The sequence below is a fragment of the Cetorhinus maximus genome, chromosome 19 (assembly GCF_964194155.1).
Source record: "Cetorhinus maximus chromosome 19, sCetMax3.hap1.1, whole genome shotgun sequence".
NCBI classification, from domain to species: domain Eukaryota; kingdom Metazoa; phylum Chordata; class Chondrichthyes; order Lamniformes; family Cetorhinidae; genus Cetorhinus; species Cetorhinus maximus.
The window spans coordinates 79659565-79675004 of record NC_135897.1 but is presented as its reverse complement, the minus strand read 5'-3'; the positions used below and the strand labels follow the sequence as shown (position 1 = coordinate 79675004).

Here is a 15440-nt window from a genome sequence, read left to right as displayed (position 1 = left end):
GTATTCTGAAATATGTGCCACTTTTAATGTCTGCCACTTACCCCAATAACCTCATTTGCCAGTTCACTTTAGCTAGCTCTGCTTTCATGCCCTCACAATTGCCCTTATTTAAGTTTAAAATACTAGTCTTGGACACATTTGTTTCTCCCTCAAAATGACTGTAAAATTCAATCATATTATGATCACTGCTAACTAGGGGTTCCTTCACTAGGAGGTTATCAATTAATCCTATCTCGTTGCTCAATACCAGGTCTAGTATAGCCTGCTCACTGGTTGGCTCCAGAACATGCTGTTCTAAGAAACTATCCCGAAAACATTCTATGAACTCCTCATCTACGCTACCTTTGCCCATCTGATTGTTCTAATTGTAAATCAGACTCTAGTTTCCCTTATTGACCCAGTGTTTTTTTTTAATGTTTTGTTTGGGATATTATGTGGCTGCAAGGAGGGGTTGGGGGATATCGCAAGTGCCTGGTCATGATGCTCTAGGACCATGAGTGTGGAGCAGGCTTGGTGGACCGATATTTTCGCATGTTTCATGTGTTTGGATGTCCCAGTGGAACTTGCACAAAGTACAGGACAGGCAATTTCAGGCATACAACCTTTAATCTTCCATCATTCAATGTTACTGATTAAAAGTTAGTCTGCATGCCACCAATCTTACACCATGATCTCCACCCAATCACTGCTCTCCATCAGAAGGATCAGGATGTGAAATCAGTATTCCCTCAGAATACATTTACACAAGTTTAGTAGTTTGGTTTTTGCATCAGCACCAAACCTTTGGTGTAAATTGCTCATGAGGGCAATAGCTATCACCAGGATACTGTTCAGCAGATCATGATCCCCTTCTTGTAGTTCATTCATTATTTGTCTGTGAATCTAGACACGGAGAGCTAAACTTTCTACCTGCTACACCACGCATTATCGGACATCACAGTAATGATGAGCAGGTTACTGCCAGAATCTGACACCCCAAGCACTAGAAAATTTTCTCCTTTGTTCCAGTGGGATCTGTAGTATAAAGGGTTAACAGATGGGATATGCTAATACATGATGTAGATGACAATGTATCACTGACATCAGTCAATCATGTGTTGGACTCTCAAGAGAGAGAGGTTGGAACACCTTGCCTGGAGAAACATGCCTACTCTGTAAACTGTTTAGATGTAGTACCAATAAACAAGTGTTAAGCAGGTACCAGAGTATGATTACAGCCTGTCTAGCAATCAAGTACAACACCTAGGGCAGGATTTTCCCCACCTCGGGGGGATAATGAAGTGCGGGCGTGCAACTCTGATCGGCGCTCCCGATCGGAGGCGCGCCGCCATTTTACGTGGGTGGGCCAATTAAGGCCCTCCCAGCGTGACGTCCACATGGAAGCCCTGTGCTCTCCCTGTGCGGGCGGGGAGAATCCCAAAACCTGAGTGTGCGCTCTTTCGCGCATACGCACGAAAGAGCGCAGTCATCTCCCTGAGGCTAAGTGCTGCCTCAGGGAGATTGGCTCTACTGTCAAAAATAGAAAAAAAAATCCCTGACATGTCCCCTCATGTGGCACTATCACATGAGTTGGGACATGTCCACAACTTTTTAAAAAACTTTAATTAAATTTTTTAAAACCTACATGAAACCTCATCCCGCCCGTGGATGAGGTTTCATGCTTTTTCTGAAGCCTGCCAGGGATACCGGCCTGCCCACCAACCTTAAGGTTGGACGGGCAGGTCCATTAATTACTTCAATGACTCTGTCGATGGCCTCAATTGGCCATTGACAGGTCAGTGGGCGCACAGCTGATTTTGCTGCGCCCCCGCCTACCGGAAAATTTAAATGGAGCGTGGTGATGTCGGGAGTTCCGCCCGATGTCACCGCATGTCATTTTATGCATCAGCAAGTGGGCCCCGCCCCCCACTGGGAAAATCCTGCCCCTAGAGTCCACAGATAAGAGGGATCATCTCAGGACAGGATCCACATCTGCCCCTCTGGAGTCTGATAGGTCTCAACTTGAGGAGTGGGAACTGCTGGTATAGGGAATACCCGCTTCTGTGCACCCTTGCTATCATTTGCCTTGTAAGGTAGCAGATGCATGTTTAAATCCTTACAAAGGAACCTGGGAACAACTGGTTATGGTGGGCTATTGATGTGAAAACAGAGGAATTTCAGGGTCATTGTTTTAAAAACATAGTCCGGATCTTTCTGGTCCCCCGGTAATCAACGGACCTTCGGCTGGTCTGTCAAGTTTTCTGCCCCACCGGTGACGATTCCCACCATAGGTGGGACCAGAAAATCCCAGCCAAAGTGTAACTGGTACAGTTTCTGCTGTTGATATGATTGACTACCCTTTCAGGTTAATGGATGATCAACCACCTGAGCTCCGAAATGCGCTGATCACCTGTGTGGTCAGATTCCAATATGTGCTCCTGTCACTCAAGGCTTTGAAACAGGTATTCTAAAGTATAAAATTTAGCCTCAAATTACTCGGTTTAGTAAAAGAGCTATGCTTTGAGAACGTATAACACGGGACATTTCAGTTGTCTTCAAGGTAATCCGTTAAAAGATCACTGGAATATTTTTATGAATGAAAACCAACTACAGGCCATAAATTAGTACCCAAGTTTAGCTACAGTAAAATCTAATTAAAAACTGAGCTTTACATTTGGAATCAAAAACGAGTAGTCAGGGGTACACAGAATTCTGGAAACTCCGTTACAAAGAACTAGCCAGCTGAACTTAAATAGGTCAACACCTTTATTAAAATGACATTCAAAGGACTTTCAATCAAATGCATTTGTTACTGGTATGCTCAGCGAAATCTCAACTGCTATTATTCAGGGTTATATTAATGCCTTTTGTGATAGGCCTTGCATGAAGAAATTGAACATTGAACAGTTTAAAGCACATACTGCCCTGAACATTAGTCAAGCTCTCTACATAACTGCCAAATCACCCAACTAAACTATCCCTCAATCATTTTTTTTTAATATTCTTTGGGCAACACCATATGTTTCTAGTGATGTGCTCGAATCAGATTCTGGACACAGGAGCTCATCTAAAAGCAGCTATTCCCAGCGATTTTTTATTTTATTTTTGTAGTTCTATGGGAGAGATGAGGGCTGAACTGGATTAAAAAGGTGAAGTAGACCAAATTTACCTGCATGAGAAAATAGGAAGTCTGAAATCAGTAGGTAGAAATATCTGTCAAAAGTCCTGCGACATTAATCGATCTATTCTCATTACAGATGCTGATGAGTATGCTCTGTATTTCCAGCAGCTGCTATAAATTTGCCTGTTATTGGGTTCATCTAAAAAAGACCTGCCTCTCAAACAAGTCTGTGACATACTTTTCAGGTATGACTGGACTACAATCGATAGCTGTTTCGCTGCTGCTGGCCATGTGGTGCTGGAGTCAATCATTTCTTGGCTGCGGTTTTGGTGAGTTATGCTTCTGATTTGTGGTGACAGAGGAATGAGGAATATAGTTCTAAATTGGCAGGCACATATGTAACTTGGCAGTGTCGGAATAGTACCTCAGGTTTCCAATAGGGCTTAGCATCCTGTATAGGTCAGACTTCACAGGAGCAAACCACATTATAGCACAGCAAATGGAAAACACAAAACAGTGAGAACTTGTTGAAAAACATGGTTGCACAGCACATGCATTGAACAGAGTGTCATATTGCTCTCTCCAACAGTGGTATCTTCCATCACTGTTAGAATACTCTGCCTGCAGTGTCACACAGCTAATATAATTATTGTTAGCATCACCAAAGAGGTAAGTATTTGGAAAGAAAGAGTGGGCAAGGTGTATGGTGATCTGTTATACCTTGCCAAAGTAGAATTTCACCAACATATTGTGTAATTATAGAGGGGGGGGGGGTGCGGGGGGCTGGTTAGTGTGTGGATCAGAATACTAACAGTGCGGGTTCAATTCCTGTTCCAGCTGACGTAGACTTGGGACCTGCCTCCTTGCCTTGCCTCTGTGAGTCAAAGGCAATGGCAAACCACCACTGACAAAAACTGCCAAGGAAAATGGCTCAGAATGAAGCATCAGCAGACAATGAGCCAAGGGTCTACCATCCGGCAGAGTACCCATGGAATGGAATTGTGTTATTATTCTATAATATATATTGTGTTTATCGTACTTGTGCTTTATTTTCTAAACAGAGCATGTTATATGAACAGTGTACAATTTTAGGAACAAATAGAGCCCTTTTTTGGAGAAAAAGAGAGTGTGCCTTTATCAACTAGGTGGGACCTTTGAGAACCAGACATTCCCTGGTTCATTCCCCATGGCTATGCCTTGGCCAATCTGTGGCAACCTGCCTGGTTTGAATTTAACCAAAAGAATCATAACTGAAAAGTTAACTGCTCCCTGGTGCATTCTTCATGGCAATGCCTCTACCCATCAGAGTCCACTTGCTAACCATTCAGTAACCTCATATCATGCAGTATAAATTGTTGTTCCCTTTGAGATTTGGTATTCTTGCAAATCTGTCCTGGTGAATGCAAGATGAAAAGTTTTGATAGCATGTCTCTATTTACAGCAATACTGGAAAAAATAGCATTAATAAACCTCTCTTCTTTGGATGGTGGGACTATTGTGATTAAGCCTAGCCATGATGCAGTGATAATACTCCCAGCTGTGAATCAGGAAGATCATGTGTTCTAGGGCTCTAGGACTTGTGCATAATATAGACTGACACTTCAGTGCAGCGCTGTCTTAGGTGTCCATCTTTCAGAGGAAACAGTAAATGAAGTTCTCTCTGCCCTCTCAATGTTGACATGGTCACATATGGCACGGTTTGAAGAAAAGCAATGGCAATCTCCTGACCAATATTTATCTCTCAGTTAAAAAATCCAAATACAATTTGATAGGTCATTCATTTCTTTCATTGCTTTTTGTGAGATCATGCTGTGTGCAAATTGGCTACTGTGTTTATCTACAAGACAATAATTACGACAGCAATTTATTAGCCGTAAAGTGCTTTGGAAGATCCTTAAGATGTGAGTGCTCAGTAGCAGGCATTGGCTCAGTGGTAGTACTTTTACCCCTGAGTCAGAAGGTTGTTGGCTAAAGCCTTACTGCAGGCTTGCATCACATATTTTCGGCTGCAACTCCAGGTTGCGGCACTTACAGAATTTTGCAATGTCAGTGATGCAGTCTTTTAGATGGGATGATAAACCAAGGTCCTATTTGGCTCCCCACGCGGTCATAAATGATCTCGTAGTACTATTTGAAAAGGAGCAGGTGAGTTATCCCAGTCTTCTGTCCAAAATTTATCTCTCAACCAACAGCACCAAAAGTTTGCTTATCTTGCTGCGTATGGGTTTTGCTGTGTACAAGCTATTTAAAAGCAGTCACTGCACTTCAAAAGCAAACTATTTGCTATGAAGTGCTTTGGGACATCTTGAGGCCTTTAAAGAAGCTATATAAATGCAAGTTTTTTTTTCCCTTTCACTTTGTGAATAGAAATTCTTTATTTATATTAGAAGTGAGAACAAAGACAACTGAATTAAAATATAGATTGAATGCAAATTCCCATCAATTGATGTCAATCCCACATGTGCAGCCATTTGATTCTTTTTGATAGTTCTGTCGCATGCTTCTAATATTTTTCACATTGCTAGGTGGGGATGGGGTGGGAGGAGAAGTCAGTGCTATTTCGCCAAGCAAAACAGGCTTAAAACAGAAATAAATCACAGATTGCTTAAAAATGTGTGGTGTGAATGCAGGTGATGTGAAGATGTTATTGGTGAACATGAAAAACTCTGATTGTAAGAAAAGAAAATTTTCATTTAGCAACGCTGTCACATAACACAAACATTTTTTTTAAAATAGTAAAGGTATGAGCCTTAGTTTGAGAAATAATTCGCTGTGGGGAGGCAGTGGCGTAGTGGTATTGTCACTGGACTAATAATCCAGAGAGCCAGGGTAATGCTCTGGGGAGCAGGGTTTGAATCCCACCACGGCAGATGGTGGAATTTGAATTCAAAAAATATCTGGAATTAAAAGTTTGATGATAACCATTGTCATTTTTCATAAAAACCTATCTGGTTCACGAAGGAAGTCTGCCATTTTTACCTGGTCTTACCTACGTGTGACTCCAGACCCACAGCAATGTGGCTGAATCTCAAATGCCCTCTGAACAAGGGCAGTTAGGGATGGGCAATAAATGCTGTCCTAGCCAGCAATGTCCACATCCCATGAATGGATTAAAAAAATAAGCTGGCTTTGAAAAATCTAGTTCTAGGACAAGATCCGCTAGGCTACAGGCAGATATTGAAGTTACAGCGAGGATGGAGCTGCAAGATTATTCCTTGCCATCCTAGATGCTGTTAACTAAGTTTAACTTTAGTTCTGTAAAATTCATTTACATTACACTACAACATGTCGTCACTGAAATTTTGACAATTGTAAAAATCACTTGGCAGTTCAGGCAAGGACCTCCAAATAAAAAAGGATGATTAAAAACATGCAAAGAGCCCCTTGCCCCACTCCCCCAAAATCCCATAATAATGATGAAGTATAATTTTTAATTAATTTCTGCACAACACATAGCAAGATGATTTTTGCTGGTCGCTCTGTGAGAGTCATTGTAAACATTAGTAGGGAAATGTCCCCAAGATGATTTCTAGCAAAGTCATAAAAGTATCGGAAAAGAACAATGAATCTAACGTCACAAAATTTCATGGGCAAGGTTAGACCACACCAGAGATTTTTGCTGTTACATTTTATGCTGTCACATGACACAACGTTCTGGAAACACAATTAAGATTGCTGTTTTACTTCCTTAAAAGTCTTAAATGAGAGCAAAGCGTGAGGAAACACTTTAGATTCAAAGTACCCTCCCCTTTGATGGAAGAAAAAATTAGAATCACCTCATAATTATTCAACATTAAAAAAAAAATCAGTTTTAGCATCATTGTGGAGCCACTGATCGAAGGATGGGGCTTCGTTCCTGCAAGACTCTCAAGTAGCATCACTTACAGGGAGTGTCTCAGAGCAAATGTATTGCCAACCATTCATGTTACCCCAAGTCAACCCAGAGAAACAACACCGTAGACCACGATTGCTGTGAAAATGGACAAATAATGAAAAATCACTTGTGACGGTGGTGGTGGTGGTGTGTGGGGCCTGGGGTGGGGGATGTGGTGTGGTTGGAGACCAGGGTTGGAGACATGGGTATTTAAATTAACAACTTAGAATAAGCAGAAAAGGAAAGAGCTCTCAGAGCAGGCAGAGAGAGAGAGAGAGAGAGTGATCTGAAAGGGAGAGAGAAAGAGCACTGTGAGAGGCTGGAGAGGAGAGAACTATAGCAGATCTGTAATGAGACCTAGAAGGTGGCACGTGCCCACATTCAAGGGAAATGCTGACAATTTACCTTTATCAGATGATAAAGACATTCTTGCAGGTACAATGCCGGACGGTTGAAACCTGGAACTAAGATAATGAGGGGTACTGAGTGATAAAATTATGTAAGTACGTATGATATTCTCTGAAGTAAGTTTTACTCTCAGAGGCTGAGAGCACAGATTTTCACTGAAACCTAGCCTAAGGATCCACTTGCAGAATATCGGTCAACAGAGGTTAGGAATGCAGATTGCCATATTGCGTGACCAGAAGTGCCCTGGGGCAGAACTGTTGCCTTTTGCTTTGATCTCATAGTTTTACCCTAAACCCATGGGAATGGGAATAGAGGCAGGCACCCACACCAGGAATGGTCCATCTGCTATCCCTACACTGGAATTCTGCCCCCAAGAAGTGCCAGAATTTCTGGTCATTGTTCTTTAATATTGTTCTCGACCAGGCGATGCTAAAGTTTAATAATATGCAAGTATGGGAATTCCAGTCAATTAAAAGGTTACAAAGCTCATTGATAAATAGCATGGATTTACATTCTCATGGTTTACGATGCTGTATAAATCCCTCAATTATTTTCTAATTTAATAACATATTCCATCACAGCATTTATTCAATATACGTGTCTTTATGTACAACATGATTGCAGGTTGACCACGCAACCTACTACAACTCAACCTCCAAGTGCGAGAAGAAAAAGACTCAGGGACAGGAGCAAAGGAGTTGTTAGGTAATACTGTGGAACCAAAAACTCCTCCAGTTGTACCCTGGAAGCATATAATATCATTTGATGTACTGACACATTGTGATACGCTCTCGATTATTTGTCATCAGGAAATAGTCCCAAACATCACCGTTTAAGAACTGAGGTACACCCAGCCAGGACTACCAACGTTTGCCAGGTCAAGTGAGGTCTTTGCTTTTGCAAGGAACTATCAGGTTCCCACAGCACTGAGTGGCACATCTAGGGCAACCACCATTGCCCTCAAAAGCAGCAGCATGCCTGCCAGGGAGGCGGTATGAAGTCTGCACCGGAGATTCAGGTTGAGGTAACAGGGCTATTCATTCCACTTGTGATTTTCAAGGAACAAGGCCTTCACCGACAAAAGCAGGGCTAAATATAAGCCCTGTGACATGTTTCCTTTAAAATTTGTTATTGTGCGTGGTCAGTATTTTCAATGCACAGGACCTTTAAAATGCTTTACACAGCCACACATTGTGGTATTTATCAGGTAACATGGCCTCCAGCCCATTGTGCAGACGGGCATATATGCAGCTTAGGGGGAATCATTGCCTCAGGGTACAAATTCACCTTGGGTGATGGTGCAAAGCAGGCAATAGCAAACTGGCAGCCTGTTTCTCACGCTGTCCAATTTCCCATCAAAGTCAGAAGCTGCTTTTCTGTAAGGAGGCTGCAAGTAAAAATATTGTGGTCTCTTTAAGGTAACCAGGTCAGTATCTCAACCTTGACCCCCCAGGTATTTTGTTCAGTGGCTTGGCATGCCTGGCTTCACCAGGTGCACAAGCTTCTGATCCTGCATATCAATACCTATGCACGACTGCATCATTATTCCTATTAATATTGTTAAATATTTAGCTCACCGTAGGATAGAAAATGAAAGCAAAGACTTTGAATATTTTAACGCCTTGTCTCATCTCTCACACACAATGAAGTACTTTGAAGTGCAATGGCTATTGATATGCAGGCAAACACAGCTGTCACCTTTCACACAGCAAGATCTCACAAATGGTTGTATTAATTAAGGGAAAAATATTGACCAAAATATCGGGAGAAATCTCTACTATTCTTTTGAATGTTGCTATGAGACACTTAAAGTGCATTGATTCGCTAGAAAAGGTAAATGTTGCCTCTCATGGAGGGCATCTCCAACAATGTAGCACTCTCTCAGTACTGCACTGGGCTGTCAACCTAGATGACTTGCTAGGTTCTGCAATAAGGCCAGTGTTTCAACAGCACTGGAATAGTAGTTAGCCTGCTGTAACTTTAGTGGGAGTAATGGGTAAGGGCTGGAATCTAGGCCAGGGACCTGGGCACTCTGGATCCCAGCCCTATGTAGGATATACCTGCACAACTTTGTAAGGGTAGTAGTTTCAGAGGCAACAGGACTGGGTCTCCAAACATTGCAGTTCCTCAACTTCTCAGCGAGTGGCAATGGATCGGCAGCTGGTGAACCTGGTGAAGGTCAACTGAAAGTAAAATCAGACAGTAGATTCCATCCCATCAGTTTTCCCCCTCGGGGCAGGAGCGGAGGGGCTTAGATTAAAATGACTGCCCCCAATTAAGTAATTTTGAATATATGAAATTGACAGGCAGGGAAACATCTATTGATCCATCAAGCCTGTCCCACACCAGAAAGCCTTGCTCTCTGGAAGGAATAGGACAGTAGCAAAGCGCTTTGCTGTGAGGAATGAACACTGTTCAAATGGTGATTGTGATGAATGTGCCTCCAGTCCAACAGTCCTTGAGTAATCATTAAATTTCTTCAGAAACTGAGTATTCCCATGAAGGAAGCTGAACATTTATTGCCAATAATGACTGACAGCCACTGTTGCCATTGAAAACAAGTTGCAATCAATCTTTTCCACAAGGCTGTTTGCTTTCAGCATAATTGTGGGCCTCTTGAACTGATTCAGACCTCAAAAGAAGTTCAGTATCAGTTATGTTGCTAATCCCCACTAAATAATAGACTAGTAACTGTGAATGCTGTTTCCTAAAGAAAAGGAAAATGACAATATTTCCCATTTGTCAATTTTTCCTTTGTAAAGTGTAAATAGGTCATTACCAATGACACTAATAATAAATTACTCTTATTAAACTCACAACCTGATGTAGCTCTAGGCCCAGAAATCTGGCACTGGACACAGCCGACTGCAGCCAGTGATGGAGGGCTCTTCAAATCAAGGTTAAATGATGATGAAATGGCATGACCTCCTTGACAAAAAGCAACCCGACCAGAAGTGTGGCGTGTGCGTGTTGTGTGGGGGCTGGGTGACAGGCTAAGGATCACTGCAACAAAATTAAGCTTTCAATGTCAGCTGAAAGGTAGTTACAGAAAAAAAAATGCTCAGCTTTGATTTATGCCTTTCAGAAAACTAACTAAGGAATGGATTCTTCAGTTGCTTAATTCCAGCGATTAATATTTAAAGTGGATGGACTTGTTTTTGCAAATTGCACTGAATTGTAGGGATTGCAATGTATCTGAATTATTTCCTTCTCTCTTGTTTTCCAGTTGCCCTGATTTTTGCTCTACATTTTTTTTTATTGATTACTGAATAAAGAAGAACCCTTCAGAGAAAGGAAATCAAAGGCAACCCAAGGACTTCATAGCATTTGAATTTCAGTTTTTTTGTAACACAGTATTTCTGCACATACTGAACCCTTTCTCCTTATCTGATTTTGTTTATAGAATTATTCCTTTTATCCAGTATTCTACACATCATATCGACCTCGTTAAGGTTTTGAAGTGTTCCTCTAATTCAAACAAAACATCAAGGAGTCTATATCCTGAGTATCGGTAATTTTTATGCTGACTTACTGCCCTGAGGAAAATGGAAGTCCAGGCATTGAGGCTATTTTAGACAGGATTAACACCAGTTCATATACTCCAATATAGGTTTAACACATTACCACCAGCAAGCTGAAAATACCAATTCAGCCAGTTATTAGGATCCAAAGAATTTAGTAACACTATATGTACTGAATTTTAAAATGGAACATTTATCCAGTATTGTATCTGGCAGTATTTGCAATACAGGATGAACGGTGTCTATCGTGGAGATGTTATGCGGCAATATATTAAGTTATTATTATTATTATTGAGTGGTGCAGTATGTACAAAGAACATCTGGGTATTGTGTTGTATTAGTGCATTATTCTGAATGAATATTTGAATACAGAACTCCTCTAGCACCCTAGGGGAGACTGTCTGCAGGGCCTGCGCATGTGTGTGATTCTTTTAAATGTTGTGAGATTGGGAAGCTCAGGCTCTTCAGTCAAGGGTAAATGTTGCCTGACCCTTCAATCAGGAAAATCAATCTCCACATCGTCGAACTTCACAAAGCTGTACATGTTGCGTCACCCAGAGCTGTTTTTGCATAGGAAGGCTCTGAGGTCCTTATTTCTTGGTTGATGCTTCAAAGGGAGAGGGTTCATGGCAGTTCGTGGGATGCTGTATTGGTAGGATGTGAAGCTGAAGGCCTGGCTGCTCTTCCTTATTTTCTATTGATTCCTAGGGCTCTGGTTCAAGAGAAGAGGAAAAGAGTTTCCAATTATATTCATAAGAGTTGGCTTGAACTTGGAGAAATACTGCTTTGGAGGACAACTATGGAAACAGATGGAAGTGCAGCAGAATGTGAAGACAACCCTTCAGCTGAAAGTTGCCCTCATACTTGTCCATCTCCAATAACTTTAACAATGGCCTTTCCAGAAGTTCCAAATGATCCTCCCCATGGCGAGTCAGAGGTCAGATCTACCTGCAGCACACCACCAGTGGCTTTTCCCTCCCTCATTTTCTGTAAATGCAGAGATAAACACTAATTGACATGCTGAGTATAAAAAGGTTATGACTGATGCTCAAAACACAGACATGCTTTCAGAGGGAGTATGTGGGTCAGCCCAACCATCTTCAGCTGCTTCATCAATGATCTTCCTTCCATCATAAGGTCAGAAGTGGGGATGTTCGCTGATGATTGCACAATGTTCAGCACCATTCACGACTCCTCAGATGCTGAAGCAGTCCATGTCCAAATGCAGCAAGACCTGGACAATATCCAGGCTTGGGCTGCCCAGGGGCAAGTAATGTTTGCACCACACAAGTGTCAAGCAATGACCAGCTCCAAAAATAAAGAATCTAACCATCTCCCCATGACGTTCAATGACGTTACCATCACTGAATCCCCCACTATTAACATCCTGGGGGCTACCATTGACCAGAAACTGAACTGGACTAGCCATATAAATACTGTGGCTACAAGAGCAGGTCAGAGGTTAGGAATCCTGCAACCAGTAACTCACCTCCTGACTCCCCAAAGCCTGTCCATCATCTACAAGGCACAAGTTAGGAGTGTGATGGAATGCTCCCCGCTTGCCTGGATGAGTGCAGCTCCTACAACACTCAAGAAGATTGACACTGTCCAGGACAAAGCAACCCACTTGATTGGCACCACATCCACAAACATTCACTTGCCCTCCGCCACTGACACACAGAGGCAGCAGTGTGTACCATTTACAGGATGCACTGCAGGAATTCACCAAGACAGTATCCTTAGACAGCACCTTCCAAACCCACAATCACTACCATCTAAAAGGACAAGGGCAGCAGATAGATGGGAACATCACCACTTGGAAGTTCCCCTCCAAGTAACTCGCCATCCTGACTTGGAAATATATTTCCATTCCTTCACTCTCACTGGGTCAAAATCCTGGAACTCCCTTCCTAACAGCACTGTGGGTGTACCTACACCACATGGGCTGCAGCGGTTCAAGAAGACAGCTCACCACCACTTTCTCAAGGGCAACTAGGAATGGGCAATAAATGCTGGCCCAGCCAGCGAAGCCCACGTACCGTGAATAAAAAAAGGGCCGTGTGCTCTAGCAGGATGGGGTGACAGGTGATAGTGAATTTGGGAAAACACAGGTAGCTCACCAGGAAGTCTGGAGTACACTGTGGGTTAGTAGTAAGGAGACACATATTTCATGATCCAAATGCTTCTGGCAAGCTGCAGGTGAATCCCCTCTCCTTGCCCATTCTTATCAGATCATTAAACTTTTTCTGTCATTGCACTGCTGATTGCACAGTTGTAGAAATTAATCCTCCTCCTCCTCACATCTTCCAGAAACACTTTCAGCTTTGCATTATTGAAATTGGCCAATGTCACCCAGTCTCTGCCCTTTGCTGCTAGGAGCACTCAAGACCCGGTCTTCTCTCCATCTTACCGTCTAGCCCTCTCATGTCTTTCTAATTACTAATTTGATCCTGTAAACAATGAAAGTATGATTAATTTACCTTTAAATTCCTTACTTGTCTCTTTTGTGAAGAGAGGAATCACTTCAGTCCTCTAGCATATTTTTTTGTTTTCCATGGAGTTTTGGACAATTATAGTCAATTAAAAACTAAAGAGTTTTTGTAGTGAGGATTCCTGATTTTGGTTCAAAATCCATGTTACTGTAGGAAAAACACCAATAGTGGACCCATATTTCTTGTTGCTAATTTGCATAAGGGCTACTTTCAGAGGCCAGATTCAATGTTGTTAGAATGTAATCAGCATGAGAATATTTTGGATACATCAGCTCGATTTTCTGATCTGTATACTACAAATTCAGGATAATGGAAAACTTCTAAAGTCTGATCACCCGTATGGCAATTATAAGACTGAAAAGTCAAGTCTCCATATGAAGCAGTATTTGACACTATAAAAATACCAGAGAGGATGCTGTATATGGTTTCTTTATGGATTATTAAATTTAGAAGAAATATGCTATATGAGTTGTGAAATGTCACATTCTCAGAGATTGAAGAGAATGTGGAACTCACTATCTCAAATAGTTGAGGTAAATCAAATAAACGCATTTATGCAGGAGCTAGCTAAGCACACGGGGGAGAAAGGACTAGGAGTGTATGATAATGGGGCTAGGTGAAGAGGAGCAGGAGAATGCTCATGTTGAGCATCAACACAGGCTTGGAACAGATGATGGGCAGAATGGCTTGTTTCTAGCAGCATACTCCATGTAATAGCAAGGGATGTATTGTGTCAAAGGGTGTTATATTAACCAATGGGACATTATTACAAGTGTGTAAATATGATCAGAGTCAGACATGGACAGGCAGCGGTGGAAGAAATGGATTGCTATAAGTGCCTTTAGGGGCAACAGCCTAACTAACTGAGTTGTATCAAAGTGATAGAGTGTGGGGTATGTTATATCACCTTTTAAAATTGTGGGTGTGTCTGTTCCGTGATCTGTTGTGTATCAAAATATCATGAAGAATAATGTTACTAGTCTGTTACTGTGAGGTGTGTTGTATTAGTGTTATAGTGTTGAAACTGTTTTATTACCATGTTATAATATGGGACGTGTTATACAGCAAGTGTTACAGTATGGGGTGTAATATATTGAATAAGAATAAAAACAGACAATTTTTACCAAAGCACCAGACACGGCAGGCACACCAAGCCCTATCGACCATGTAAAGTCACCCTCACTAATATTTGAGGATTTGTGCCAAAATTGAGAGAGCTCTTCCACAGGCTAGTCAAGCAACAGTCTGACATAGTCATAGTCACATAATCATTCTTTTCATCCAATATTCCAGACTCCTCCATAACCATCCTGGGTATGTCCTGTTCCACCAGCAGGACAGACCCACCAGAGGCAGCAGCACAGCGGTACACAGTCGGGAGGGAGTGACCCTGAGAGTCCTCAACATTGACTCCGGACTCCATGAAGTCTCATGGCATCAGGTCAAACATGGGCAAAGGAACCTCCTGCCACCTACCGCCCTCCCACCCACAGCTGATGAATCAGTATTCCTTTGTTTAATACCAGTTGAAATAAGCACTGAGGGTAGCAAGGGCACAGAAGGTACTTTGTGCGGGGACTTCAATGTCCATCACCAAGTGTGGCTTGGTAGCACAACTACTAACCGAACTGGCTGAGTCCTGAAGGACCATGTCTGCCAGACTGGGCCTGCAGTAGGTGAGGAGGGAAACAACACGAGGAGAAAAATCTGCTTATCCTTGTCCGTACCTAGTTACCTCAGACAAATGCATCTGTCTATGACAGTATTGGTGGGAGTGGCCACCATACAGTTCTTATGGAGATTAAGTCCCATTTTCACACTGAAGCCACCCTTCATCCTATTGTGTGGCACTACCAAGGTGTGAAATGGAATAGATTCAAAATAAATCTCGTAGCTCAAAATTGGATATCCATGAGGCGCTGTGGAACATCATCAGCAGCAGAATACTATTCCACCGCACTCTGTAACCTCAATATCCCTCAATCAACCATAACCATTAAGCCAAGGCACCAACCCAAATTCAATGAGAAGTGTAGGAGAGCATA

At 42.2% G+C, this 15440-nt stretch overlaps 1 long non-coding RNA gene across 1 annotated transcript in view; it reads right to left on the bottom strand.

Annotated features, from left to right (window-relative positions):
• Positions 1 to 696: 696 nt before the first annotated feature.
• The window catches only part of LOC144694227 (uncharacterized), a 39374-nt gene continuing 24630 nt past the window's right edge, over positions 697 to 15440 (bottom strand). Inside the window, exon 3 of the long non-coding RNA XR_013579691.1 lies at positions 697 to 1014. This is a non-coding gene — a long non-coding RNA (uncharacterized LOC144694227). The remainder of the gene's footprint in view (positions 1015 to 15440) is intronic.